The sequence below is a fragment of the Anomaloglossus baeobatrachus genome, chromosome 4, assembly GCF_048569485.1.
Source record: "Anomaloglossus baeobatrachus isolate aAnoBae1 chromosome 4, aAnoBae1.hap1, whole genome shotgun sequence".
In the NCBI taxonomy this organism is placed as follows: domain Eukaryota; kingdom Metazoa; phylum Chordata; class Amphibia; order Anura; family Aromobatidae; genus Anomaloglossus; species Anomaloglossus baeobatrachus.
The window spans coordinates 677,320,935-677,334,996 of NC_134356.1; the positions used below are offsets into that span (position 1 = coordinate 677,320,935).

General features: G+C 39.7%; 5 non-coding genes across 5 annotated transcripts; 4 read left to right on the forward strand and 1 right to left on the reverse strand.

Moving 5' to 3' along the window:
* Window positions 1-174: 174 nt before the first annotated feature.
* On the reverse strand, window positions 175-246 carry TRNAW-CCA (transfer RNA tryptophan (anticodon CCA)). Its single transcript has one exon. It is a non-coding gene; the product is annotated as a tRNA-Trp (tRNA).
* Window positions 247-953: 707 nt separating this feature from the next.
* TRNAW-CCA (transfer RNA tryptophan (anticodon CCA)) lies at window positions 954-1,025 on the forward strand. Its single transcript has one exon. It is a non-coding gene; the product is annotated as a tRNA-Trp (tRNA).
* A 1,494-nt stretch (window positions 1,026-2,519) lies between these two features.
* Window positions 2,520-2,591, forward strand: TRNAR-CCU (transfer RNA arginine (anticodon CCU)). The gene has a single exon. It is a non-coding gene; the product is annotated as a tRNA-Arg (tRNA).
* Window positions 2,592-3,302: 711 nt separating this feature from the next.
* TRNAW-CCA (transfer RNA tryptophan (anticodon CCA)) lies at window positions 3,303-3,374 on the forward strand. Its single transcript has one exon. It is a non-coding gene; the product is annotated as a tRNA-Trp (tRNA).
* A 712-nt stretch (window positions 3,375-4,086) lies between these two features.
* TRNAW-CCA (transfer RNA tryptophan (anticodon CCA)) lies at window positions 4,087-4,158 on the forward strand. Its single transcript has one exon. It is a non-coding gene; the product is annotated as a tRNA-Trp (tRNA).
* Window positions 4,159-14,062: the final 9,904 nt, after the last annotated feature.

Consider the following 14,062-nt stretch of genomic DNA (forward strand, 5'->3'; position numbering starts at 1 on the left):
TCACAGTATTGTTCAGAAGATTTCTTTCTTGTAAAATTTTAAAAGATGACTCTTTCAGACACTGTGTGGAAATATGGCTTCAACTTTTTTCAGGAGGTTTAAGTGGTTCCGTTGATGACAAGAATGTAGAAAATGGTTGTATTTTCTAATTTTTCAAAAACAGGAACAGACTATTGACCCCGACATGATTTGAACACGCAACCTTCTGATCTGGAGTCAGACGCGCTACCGTTGCGCCACAAGGTCAGCTGAAAGATAAGTGTTTGACAAGATTAAATCTGAATATTATTTGATTCTTTACCATTAGATGTTCCAGAAAGTAACTACTTTTACGCACCATCATAAAACGACATAAACAAGGATGATTGAGCATCTTAATCTTAATATTCAGGGATTTCCAGTTTAAGATCAGAATCTAGAAATTATCATCTTTTTTGATTCCATGAGTCAGGCACACGAATGTTACATCAAAAGATAAAGTTAGAAACATATCTCAGTTTATTTTTGCCAGGAACATTTCATTTAGAAAAATGCTTGTTTCATAAAGATTGGAAATTTTTTATATATCATTTGTATAGACTTTTTTATTCTTTTAGCCATACCCCAAAACTACAAAAACAAGAATGAGTTAACATATTGCTATTAGGAAGAAAGGTTTACATTTAACATCCAGAATCTAGTTGAGGACCATGTTTCTTCATATATACAAAGACCAAATTGTTGGTGATGTCGAGGTGATTTTAAGTTATAATGGTCAGATCTGGATTACCAAAAATTCTCGTCATCACAGTATTGTTCAGAAGATTTCTTTCTTGTAAAATTTTAAAAGATGACTCTTTCAGACACTGTGTGGAAATATGGCTTCAACTTTTTTCAGGAGGTTTAAGTGGTTCCGTTGATGACAAGAATGTAGAAAATGGTTGTATTTCTTGTCAAACACTTATCTTTCAGCTGACCTCGTGGCGCAACGGTAGCGCGTCTGACTCCAGATCAGAAGGTTGCGTGTTCAAATCATGTCGGGGTCAATAGTCTGTTCCTGTTTTTGAACAATTAGAAAATACAACCATTTTCTACATTTTTGTCATCAACGGAACCACTTAAACCTCCTGAAAAAAGTTGAAGCCATTTTACCACACAGTGTCTGAAAGAGTCATCTTTTAAAATTTTACAAGAAAGAAATCTTCTGAACAATACTGTGATGACGAGAATTTTTGGGATTCCAGATCTGACCATTATAACTTAAAATCACCTCAACATCACCAACAATTTGGTCTTTGTATATATGAAGAAACATGGTCCTCAACTAGATTCTGGATGTTAAATGTAAACCTTTCTTCCTAATAGCAATATGTTAACTCATTCTTGTTTTTGTAGTCTTGGGGTATGGCTAAAAGAATAAAAAAGTCTATACAAATGATACATAAAAATTTTCCAATCTTTATGAAACAAGCATTTTTCTAAATGAAATGTTCCTGGCAAAAATAAACTGAGATATGTTTCTAACTTTATCTTTGGATGTAACATTCGTGTGCCTGACTCATGGAATCACAAAGATGATAATTTCTAGATTCCGATCTTAAACTGGAAATCCCTGAATATTAAGATTAAGATGCTGAATCATCCTTCTTTATGTCGTTTTATGATGGTGCGTAAAAGTAGATACTTTCTGGAACATCTAGTGGTAAAGAATCAAATAATATTCAGATTTAACCTTGTCAAACACTTATCTTTCAGCTGACCTCGTGGCGCAACGGTAGCGCGTCTGACTCCAGATCAGAAGGTTGCGTATTCAAATCAAGTCGGGGTCAATAGCCTGTTCCTGTTTTTGAAAAATTAGGAAATACAACCATTTTCTACATTCATGGCATAAACAGAACCACTTAAACCTCCTGAAAAAAGTTGAAGCCATATTTCCACACAGTGTCTGAAAGAGTCATCTTTTAAAATTTTACAAGAAAGAAATCTTCTGAACAATACTGTGATGACGAGAATTTTTGGGAATCCAGATCTGACCATTATAACTTAAAATAACCTCAACATCACTAATAAATTGGTCTTTGTATATATGAAGAAACATGGTCCTCAACTAGATTCTGGATGTTAAATGTAAACCTTTCTTCCTAATAGCAATATGTTAACACATTCTTGTTTTTGTAGTTTTGGGGTATGGCTAAAAGAATAAAAAAGTCTATACAAATGATATATAAAAATTTTCCAATCTTTATGAAACAAGCATTTTTCTAAATGAAATGTTCCTGGCAAAAATAAACTGAGATATGTTTCTAACTTTATCTTTGGATGTAACATTCGTGTGCCTGACTCATGGAATCATAAAGAGGATAATTTCTAGATTCCGATCTTAAACTGGAAATCCCTGAATATTAAGATTAAGATGCTCAATCATCCTTCTTTATGTCGTTTTATGATGGTGCGTAAAAGTAGATACTTTCTGGAACATCTAGTGGTAAAGAATCAAATAATATTCAGATTTAATCTTGTCAAACACTTATCTTTCAGCTGACCTCGTGGCGCAACGGTAGCGCGTCTGACTCCTGATCAGAAGGTTGCATGTTCAAATCACGTCGGGGTCAATAGTCTGTTCCTGTTTTTGAAAAATTAGAAAATACAACCATTTTCTACATTTTTGTCATCAACGGAACCACTTAAACCTCCTGAAAAAAGTTGAAGCCATTTTACCACACAGTGTCTGAAAGAGTCATCTTTTAAAATTTTACAAGAAAGAAATCTTCTGAACAATACTGTGATGACGAGAATTTTTGGGAATCCAGATCTGACCATTATAACTTAAAATCACCTCGACATCACCAACAATTTGGTCTTTGTATATATGAAGAAACATGGTCCTCAACTAGATTCTGGATGTTAAATGTAAACCTTTCTTCCTAATAGCAATATGTTAACTCATTCTTGTTTTTGTAGTTTTGGGGTATGGCTAAAAGAATAAAAAAGTCTATACAAATGATACATAAAAATTTTCCAATCTTTATGAAACAAGCATTTTTCTAAATGAAATGTTCCTGGCAAAAATAAACTGAGATATGTTTCTAACTTTATCTTTGGATGTAACATTCGTGTGCCTGACTCATGGAATCACAAAGATGATAATTTCTAGATTCCGATCTTAAACTGGAAATCCCTGAATATTAAGATTAAGATGCTCAATCATCCTTGTTTATGTCGTTTTATAATGGTGCGTAAAAGTAGTTACTTTCTGGAACATCTAATGGTAAAGAATCAAATAATATTCAGATTTTATCTTGTCAAACACTTATCCTTCAGCTGACCTTGTGGCGCAACGGTAGCGCGTCTGACTCCAGATCAGAAGGTTGCGTGTTCAAATCACGTCGGGGTCAATAGTCTGTTCCTGTTTTTGAAAAATTAGGAAATACAACCATTTTCTACATTCTTGTCATCAACGGAACCACTTAAACCTCCTGAAAAAAGTTGAAGCCATATTTCCACACAGTGTCTAAAAGAGTCATCTTTTAAAATTTTACAAGAAAGAAATCTTCTGAACAATACTGTGATGACGAGAATTTTTGTGAATCCAGATCTGACCATTATAACTTAAAATCACCTCTACATCACCAACAATTTGGTCTTTGTATATATGAAGAAACATGGTCCTCAAATAGATTCTGGATGTTAAATGTAAACCTTTCTTCCTAATAGCAATATGTTAACACATTCTTGTTTTTGTAGTTTTGGGGTATGGCTAAAAGAATAAAAAAGTCTATACAAATGATATATAAAAATTTTCCAATCTTTATGAAACAAGCATTTTTCTAAATGAAATGTTCCTGGCAAAAAATAAACTGACATATGTTTCTAACTTTATCTTTTGATGTAACATTCGTGTGCCTGACTCATGGAATCACAAAGATGATAATTTCTAGATTCCGATCTTAAACTGGAAATCCCTGAATATTAAGATTAAGATGCTCAATCATCCTTCTTTATGTCGTTTTATGATGGTGCGTAAAAGTAGATACTTTCTGGAACATCTAGTGGTAAAGAATCAAATAATATTCAGATTTAATCTTGTCAAACACTTATCTTCCAGCTGACCTCGTGGCGCAACGGTAGCGCGTCTGACTCCAGATCAGAAGGTTGCGTGTTCGAATCTCGTCGGGGTCAATAGTAGAGTTGAGCGCGGTTCGTGGTTCGTGGTTCTCCAGTTCGCGGCTCGAGTGATTTTGGGGCATGTTCTAGATCGAACTAGAACTCGAGCTTTTTGCAAAAGCTCGATAGTTCTAGAAACGTTCGAGAATGGTTCTAGCAGCCAAAAAACAGCTAAATCCTAGCTTGGTTTCTGCTGTAATAGTGTAAGTCACTCTGTGAATCAAACTATTATCACATTTCAGTGTATAGTGTGCGTGAACAGCGCCTTCAGATCACTGCTGTTTCTATAATGGCGATCGCCATTTTTTTTTTTTTTTTCTTGTCTTCCTTCCCTAAGCGCGCGCGTCTTGTGGGGCGGGCCAGCATGTCAGCCAATCACAGACACACACACACCTAAGTGGACTTTGAGCCAGAGAAGCAACGGCATGTGTGATAGGATCTGCATGTCACATGTCCCTGCATTATAAAACCGGACATTTTCTTCACGAACGCCATTATCTGCCTTCTGCGTCTTTGGTGTCAGACATCAGTGTCGCAGCTCCGTCCTCCTGAGTCCTATAGCCGATACAGCTGTATGCGCTGCATACACAGCGTTAGACAGCTTAGGGAGAGCACATTCTAGCAGTCCTTTTAAGGGCTCAAAGCGGCAGGGTCAGAGAGCCATAAGTGACATGTCCTGCAAACAGCAACAGCGTCTGTGTAGCCCAGGTCAGGGATTTCCTCCCTGCATTTCACCATTAGGAGGGAATAGAAAGGCAGGCTTCCATTCCTCTACCCAGAGCACCACAATCCTGCCACTGTACCCTCTTGTCCTCTGCACACTCCAACTCATTCTAAGTAAGCCATTATACTAGCAAACACTCAGTGTACCTAGTGGCATCCTAAACGTGGCTATTGGACTTTGCTATAGTCCCACTAGTGCAAAGACATTAGCAGAGCACATCTGCCTGCATTGCACACTCCAACTTTTTTAAACTAAGCAATTTTACTAGCAAACACTTAGTGTACCTAGTGGCATCCTATACGTGGCTATTGGACTTTGCTATAGTCCCACTAGTGCAAACACATTTGCAGAGCACGTCTGCCTGCATTGCACACTACAACTTTTTTAAACTAAGCAATTTTACTAGCAAACACTCAGTGTACCTAGTGGCATCCTATACGTGGCTATTGGACTTTGCTATAGTCCCACTAGTGCAAAGACATTTGCAGAGCACGTCTGCCTGCATTGCACACTACAACTTTTTTAAACTAAGCAATTTTACTAGCAAACACTCAGTGTACCTAGTGGCATCCTATACGTGGCTATTGGACTTTGCTATAGTCCCACTAGTGCCAAGACATTTGCAGAGCGCATCTGCCTGCGTTGCACACTCCAACTAATTATAACGAAGCCATTATACTAGCAAACACTCAGTGTACCTAGTGGCATCCTATACGTGTCTATTGGACTTTGCTATAGTCCCACTAGTGCAAAGACATTAGCAGAGCACATCTGCCTGCATTGCACACTCCAAGTTTTTTAAACTAAGCAATTTTACTAGCAAACACTCAGTGTACCTAGTGGCATCCTATACGTGGCTATTGGACTTTGCTATAGTCCCACTAGTGCAAAGACATTTGCAGAGCACGTCTGCCTGCATTGCACACTACAACTTTTTTAAACTAAGCAATTTTACTAGCAAACACTCAGTGTACCTAGTGGCATCCTATACGTGGCTATTGGACTTTGCTATAGTCCCACTAGTGCAAAGACATTTGCAGAGCACGTCTGCCTGCATTGCACACTACAACTTTTTTAAACTAATCAATTTTACTAGCAAACACTCAGTGTACCTAGTGGCATCCTAAACGTGGCTATTGGACTTTGCTATAGTCCCACTAGTGCAAAGACATTAGCAGAGCACATCTGCCTGCATTGCACACTCCAAGTTTTTTAAACTAAGCAATTTTACTAGCAAACACTCAGTGTACCTAGTGGCATCCTATACGTGGCTATTGGACTTTGCTATAGTCCCACTAGTGCAAAGACATTTGCAGAGCACGTCTGCCTGCATTGCACACTACAACTTTTTTAAACTAAGCAATTTTACTAGCAAACACTCAGTGTACCTAGTGGCATCCTATACGTGGCTATTGGACTTTGCTATAGTCCCACTAGTGCCAAGACATTTGCAGAGCGCATCTGCCTGCGTTGCACACTCCAACTAATTATAACGAAGCCATTATACTAGCAAACACTCAGTGTACCTAGTGGCATCCTATACGTGGCTATTGGACTTTTGTCAATTCACAGTATTGGAACGTTATTTGCATGACATCTGCCTGCATTGCACACTCTAACTTTTTTAAACTCAGCCATTATACTAGCAAACACTCACTGTACCTAGTTGTATCCTAAACGTGGCTATTGTACTTTTGTCAATTCACAGTATTGGAACGTTATTTGCAGGACATCTGCCTGCCTTGCACACTCAAACTTTTTTAAACTCAGCCATTATACTAGCAAACACTCACTGTACCTAGTTGTATCCTAAACGTGGCTATTGTACTTTTGTCAATTCACAGTATTGGAACGTTATTTGCAGGACGTCTGCCTGCATTGCACACTACAACTTTTTTAAACTAAGCAATTTTACTAGCAAACACTCAGTGTACCTAGTGGCATCCTATACGTGGCTATTGGACTTTGCTATAGTCCCACTAGTGCAAAGACATTTGCAGAGCACGTCTGCCTGCATTGCACACTGCAACTTTTTTAAACTAAGCAATTTTACTAGCAAACACTCAGTGTACCTAGTGGCATCCTATACGTGGCTATTGGACTTTGCTATAGTCCCACTAGTGCCAAGACATTTGCAGAGCGCATCTGCCTGCGTTGCACACTCCAACTAATTATAACGAAGCCATTATACTAGCAAACACTCAGTGTACCTAGTGGCATCCTATACGTGGCTATTGGACTTTGCTATAGTCCCACTAGTGCAAAGACATTAGCAGAGCACATCTGCCTGCATTGGACACTCCAAGTTTTTTAAACTAAGCAATTTTACTAGCAAACACTCAGTGTACCTAGTGGCATCCTATACGTGGCTATTGGACTTTGCTATAGTCCCACTAGTGCAAAGACATTTGCAGAGCACGTCTGCCTGCATTGCACACTACAACTTTTTTAAACTAAGCAATTTTACTAGCAAACACTCAGTGTACCTAGTGGCATCCTATACGTGGCTATTGGACTTTGCTATAGTCCCACTAGTGCAAAGACATTTGCAGAGCACGTCTGCCTGCATTGCACACTACAACTTTTTTAAACTAATCAATTTTACTAGCAAACACTCAGTGTACCTAGTGGCATCCTAAACGTGGCTATTGGACTTTGCTATAGTCCCACTAGTGCAAAGACATTAGCAGAGCACATCTGCCTGCATTGCACACTCCAAGTTTTTTAAACTAAGCAATTTTACTAGCAAACACTCAGTGTACCTAGTGGCATCCTATACGTGGCTATTGGACTTTTGTCAATTCACAGTATTGGAACGTTATTTGCATGACATCTGCCTGCATTGCACACTCTAACTTTTTTAAACTCAGCCATTATACTAGCAAACACTCACTGTACCTAGTTGTATCCTAAACGTGGCTATTGTACTTTTGTCAATTCACAGTATTGGAACGTTATTTGCAGGACATCTGCCTGCCTTGCACACTCAAACTTTTTTAAACTCAGCCATTATACTAGCAAACACTCACTGTACCTAGTTGTATCCTAAACGTGGCTATTGTACTTTTGTCAATTCACAGTATTGGAACGTTATTTGCAGGACGTCTGCCTGCATTGCACACTCAAACTTTTTTAAACTCAGCCATTATACTAGCAAACACTCACTGTACCTAGTTGTATCCTAAACGTGGCTATTGTACTTTTGTCAATTCACAGTATTGGAACGGTATTTGCAGCACGTCTGCCTGCATTGCACACTCAAACTTTTTTAAACTCAGCCATTATACTAGCAAACACTCACTGTACCTAGTTGTATCCTAAACGTGGCTATTGTACTTTTGTCAATTCACAGTATTGGAACGTTATTTGCAGGACGTCTGCCTGCATTGCACACTCAAACTTTTTTAAACTCAGCCATTATACTAGCAAACACTCACTGTACCTAGTTGTATCCTAAACGTGGCTATTGTACTTTTGTCAATTCACAGTATTGGAACGTTATTTGCAGCACGTCTGCCTGCATTGCACACTCAAACTTTTTTAAACTCAGCCATTATACTAGCAAACACTCACTGTACCTAGTTGTATCCTAAACGTGGCTATTGTACTTTTGTCAATTCACAGTATTGGAACGTTATTTGCAGGACATCTGCCTGCATTGCACACTCAAACTTTTTTAAACTCAGCCATTATACTAGCAAACACTCACTGTACCTAGTTGTATCCTAAACGTGGCTATTGTACTTTTGTCAATTCACAGTATTGGAACGTTATTTGCAGCACGTCTGCCTGCATTGCACACTCAAACTTTTTTAAACTCAGCCATTATACTAGCAAACACTCACTGTACCTAGTTGTATCCTAAACGTGGCTATTGTACTTTTGTCAATTCACAGTATTGGAACGTTATTTGCAGGACGTCTGCCTGCATTGCACACTCAAACTTTTTTAAACTCAGCCATTATACTAGCAAACACTCACTGTACCTAGTTGTATCCTAAACGTGGCTATTGTACTTTTGTCAATTCACAGTATTGGAACGTTATTTGCAGCACGTCTGCCTGCATTGCACACTCAAACTTTTTTAAACTCAGCCATTATACTAGCAAACACTCACTGTACCTAGTTGTATCCTAAACGTGGCTATTGTACTTTTGTCAATTCACAGTATTGGAACGTTATTTGCAGCACGTCTGCCTGCATTGCACACTCAAACTTTTTTAAACTCAGCCATTATACTAGCAAACACTCACTGTACCTAGTTGTATCCTAAACGTGGCTATTGTACTTTTGTCAATTCACAGTATTGGAACGTTATTTGCAGGACGTCTGCCTGCATTGCACACTCAAACTTTTTTAAACTCAGCCATTATACTAGCAAACACTCACTGTACCTAGTTGTATCCTAAACGTGGCTATTGTACTTTTGTCAATTCACAGTATTGGAACGTTATTTGCAGCACGTCTGCCTGCATTGCACACTCAAACTTTTTTAAACTCAGCCATTATACTAGCAAACACTCACTGTACCTAGTTGTATCCTAAACGTGGCTATTGTACTTTTGTCAATTCACAGTACTGGAACGTTATTTGCAGCACGTCTGCCTGCATTGCACACTCAAACTTTTTTAAACTCAGCCATTATACTAGCAAACACTCACTGTACCTAGTTGTATCCTAAATGTGGCTATTGTACTTTTGTCAATTCACAGTATTGGAACGTTATTTGCAGGACGTCTGCCTGCATTGCACACTCAAACTTTTTTAAACTCAGCCATTATACTAGCAAACACTCACTGTACCTAGTTGTATCCTAAACGTGGCTATTGTACTTTTGTCAATTCACAGTATTGGAACGTTATTAGCAGCACGTCTGCCTGCATTGCACACTCAAACTTTTTTAAACTCAGCCATTATACTAGCAAACACTCACTGTACCTAGTTGTATCCTAAACGTGGCTATTGTACTTTTGTCAATTCACAGTATTGGAACGTTATTTGCAGGACATCTGCCTGCCTTGCACACTCAAACTTTTTTAAACTCAGCCATTATACTAGCAAACACTCACTGTACCTAGTTGTATCCTAAACGTGGCTATTGTACTTTTGTCAATTCACAGTATTGGAACGTTATTTGCAGCACGTCTGCCTGCATTGCACACTCAAACTTTTTTAAACTCAGCCATTATACTAGCAAACACTCACTGTACCTAGTTGTATCCTAAACGTGGCTATTGTACTTTTGTCAATTCACAGTATTGGAACGTTATTTGTAGGACATCTGCCTGCCTTGCACACTCAAACTTTTTTAAACTCAGCCATTATACTAGCAAACACTCACTGTACCTAGTTGTATCCTAAACGTGGCTATTGTACTTTTGTCAATTCACAGTATTGGAACATTATTTGCAGGACATCTGCCTGCATTGCACACTCAAACTTTTTTAAACTCAGCCATTATACTAGCAAACACTCACTGTACCTAGTTGTATCCTAAACGTGGCTATTGTACTTTTGTCAATTCACAGTATTGGAACGTTATTTGCAGCACGTCTGCCTGCATTGCACACTCAAACTTTTTTAAACTCAGCCATTATACTAGCAAACACTCACTGTACCTAGTTGTATCCTAAACGTGGCTATTGTACTTTTGTCAATTCACAGTATTGGAACGTTATTTGCAGGACGTCTGCCTGCATTGCACACTCAAACTTTTTTAAACTCAGCCATTATACTAGCAAACACTCACTTTACCTAGTTGTATCCTAAACGTGGCTATTGTACTTTTGTCAATTCACAGTATTGGAACGTTATTAGCAGCACGTCTGCCTGCATTGCACACTCAAACTTTTTTAAACTCAGCCATTATACTAGCAAACACTCACTGTACCTAGTTGTATCCTAAACGTGGCTATTGTACTTTTGTCAATTCACAGTATTGGAACGTTATTTGCAGGACATCTGCCTGCCTTGCACACTCAAACTTTTTTAAACTCAGCCATTATACTAGCAAACACTCACTGTACCTAGTTGTATCCTAAACGTGGCTATTGTACTTTTGTCAATTCACAGTATTGGAACGTTATTTGCAGCACGTCTGCCTGCATTGCACACTCAAACTTTTTTAAACTCAGCCATTATACTAGCAAACACTCACTGTACCTAGTTGTATCCTAAACGTGGCTATTGTACTTTTGTCAATTCACAGTATTGGAACGTTATTTGCAGGACATCTGCCTGCCTTGCACACTCAAACTTTTTTAAACTCAGCCATTATACTAGCAAACACTCACTGTACCTAGTTGTATCCTAAACGTGGCTATTGTACTTTTGTCAATTCACAGTATTGGAACGTTATTTGCAGGACATCTGCCTGCATTGCACACTCAGACTTTTTTAAACTCAGCCATTATACTAGCAAACACTCACTGTACCTAGTTGTATCCTAAACGTGGCTATTGTACTTTTGTCAATTCACAGTATTGGAACGTTATTTGCAGCACGTCTGCCTGCATTGCACACTCAAACTTTTTTAAACTCAGCCATTATACTAGCAAACACTCACTGTACCTAGTTGTATCCTAAACGTGGCTATTGTACTTTTGTCAATTCACAGTATTGGAACGTTATTTGCAGGACGTCTGCCTGCATTGCACACTCAAACTTTTTTAAACTCAGCCATTATACTAGCAAACACTCACTGTACCTAGTTGTATCCTAAACGTGGCTATTGTACTTTTGTCAATTCACAGTATTGGAACGTTATTAGCAGCACGTCTGCCTGCATTGCACACTCAAACTTTTTTAAACTCAGCCATTATACTAGCAAACACTCACTGTACCTAGTTGTATCCTAAACGTGGCTATTGTACTTTTGTCAATTCACAGTATTGGAACGTTATTTGCAGCACGTCTGCCTGCATTGCACACTCAAACTTTTTTAAACTCAGCCATTATACTAGCAAACACTCACTGTACCTAGTTGTATCCTAAACGTGGCTATTGTACTTTTGTCAATTCACAGTATTGGAACGTTATTTGCAGGACATCTGCCTGCCTTGCACACTCAAACTTTTTTAAACTCAGCCATTATACTAGCAAACACTCACTGTACCTAGTTGTATCCTAAACGTGGCTATTGTACTTTTGTCAATTCACAGTATTGGAACGTTATTTGCAGGACATCTGCCTGCATTGCACACTCAAACTTTTTTAAACTCAGCCATTATACTAGCAAACACTCACTGTACCTAGTTGTATCCTAAACGTGGCTATTGTACTTTTGTCAATTCACACTACTGCAAATCTATGTGCAGCACCTCTGCATGACAACCTCGTGCTCTGTTTTTAATAAGCTATAATGATAGCACAAAATACTGCCATTTTGTGGCATCATAGAACTGGCTGTTGTATTCCATTAGTGCCCCACTGGTGACAAGCTATTTCTAGCACCTCTACATCACACCCTCATGCACATTTTGCTACGCTAATGTTATAGCAAACTCATGGAATTCATTGCTGCATTTCATAATTCGGAGGGATAGAAAGTCAGGCTTCCTTTAGCTTTTCCTTCTGTTCATAGACAGCATCTCCAAGACAAATTTCCCCTCCACGTCTAAGTCTGGAGAGGCAGCTAGTGCGCATGCGTGTGCCGATGTACCCCAGCTGCAGCATAATTACAGTGTTTCGCCTAGTGAGTATGCTCAGCCTGACTGTGCCATTCCTGACGCTAAGTTTTCATTTCGGGATACAGCGCATGCTCCCACACTAAGTGTGAAAAGCCTCTTTGCACAGGTGCTTGCATTCCGTGCCGGGTATAAGTCCTGTTTTGGGCATAGACACCATGCTAAAGCTGATAGTCTTTTTTCAGAGACTGTATTTCATGCTACTGAGCATGCTCAGGCACTTCCTGCATCAGAGACTAGGTCCGGTAATGAACTCTTTGGCCCTGGCCCTGATGTGGGGGTCCCATATAGACCACAGGGCATCAGGTGTCCTCCCAAATGGCTTGCAGAGGCCCACACCTATGACTTGTCACCGCATTATTGATGCTCAGACGATGACTGGTGAGGTGTTTGGGTCATGGCAGCCATGAGGTCATCATTGAAGTTGCGTTTCCAAATAGGACGCTAGTTATGCCACTCATGACGTGTCACTCTACTTTTGTCTCCAGGAGGTGCATTGTGGTTCACCCTGGTTTGGGGCGGACCCAGGTTATAAAAGGGGCTGGAGCCAACAAGGAGGTGCGCAGTCTTCTATTATGCTCCGAAAGAGCACACCTCCATGTGTTGAACCCATTGCGGCTTTAGGCCAGAGGTAAGCAGGGATCGGGTGGTGGATGCAGGCCACCACCACAGTTGGTAACGCAGAACGGTTAAGACCAGCTCCTGTCCTAACAGTCCTGCTTGTGCAGCCCAGTGGCATTAACAGGCCTGCTGCTGCTGATGCGCCTGCTGTCCACAGGTGTGGCCCCTACGCACATGGTCAGCGTACTCAATGGCCCCTGTGTTGTTAACAGGGAGTTCCTGGGCTGGGTGGGCATGTGGACCCTGTGACGCTAACAGGGCTCACAGTCTCCAGATCCGAATGGCGTCTAACTCGGTTCAGGCTACTATTAGTTTCATAGCCACACAGCTCTGTATCCTCCACCAAACCTTCAAGTTGCCAACCTCTCCTTTTCCAACTGGGAGCACGGTGGACACTGACTGCTGATGGGGATATATACCTTTCTCTTTCTTTTCTTATTAATTTTCGTTATATAGCGGTCACAGATTATATACCACTTTATCCAAATCTGCCAGTCCCACTGTAACAGATGTTGTTTCTTCAGCAAATGTTACAGTTGCTTAACCACCAAATCCACGGACCAAAACTTTTTTCCCCTTTCCAACACACCTGTTCCCCTTTCCAACAGCATCTGTCCTTTTTCAACTCATTTTGGGATATGACCAAAAGTGCAACTGTGCAGGGACACCGTACTCAACGCCATCTCAGCACAGCAGCCATCCCTCGGTCCCTCCGATGTGGACAAGTAAAAGACCATTTCCTCCTATCCATGACAAAGCGTTGAGATTCACTCTGTGCAGCACTGGTGTTTAGTGGACAAGTAGATCTAAGATTGCGTACCACATTCTGCAGATACTCCTGTATACGTGCGTCTATTTCTATGGCAGGAATTAGTTCGCCAAATTTTGT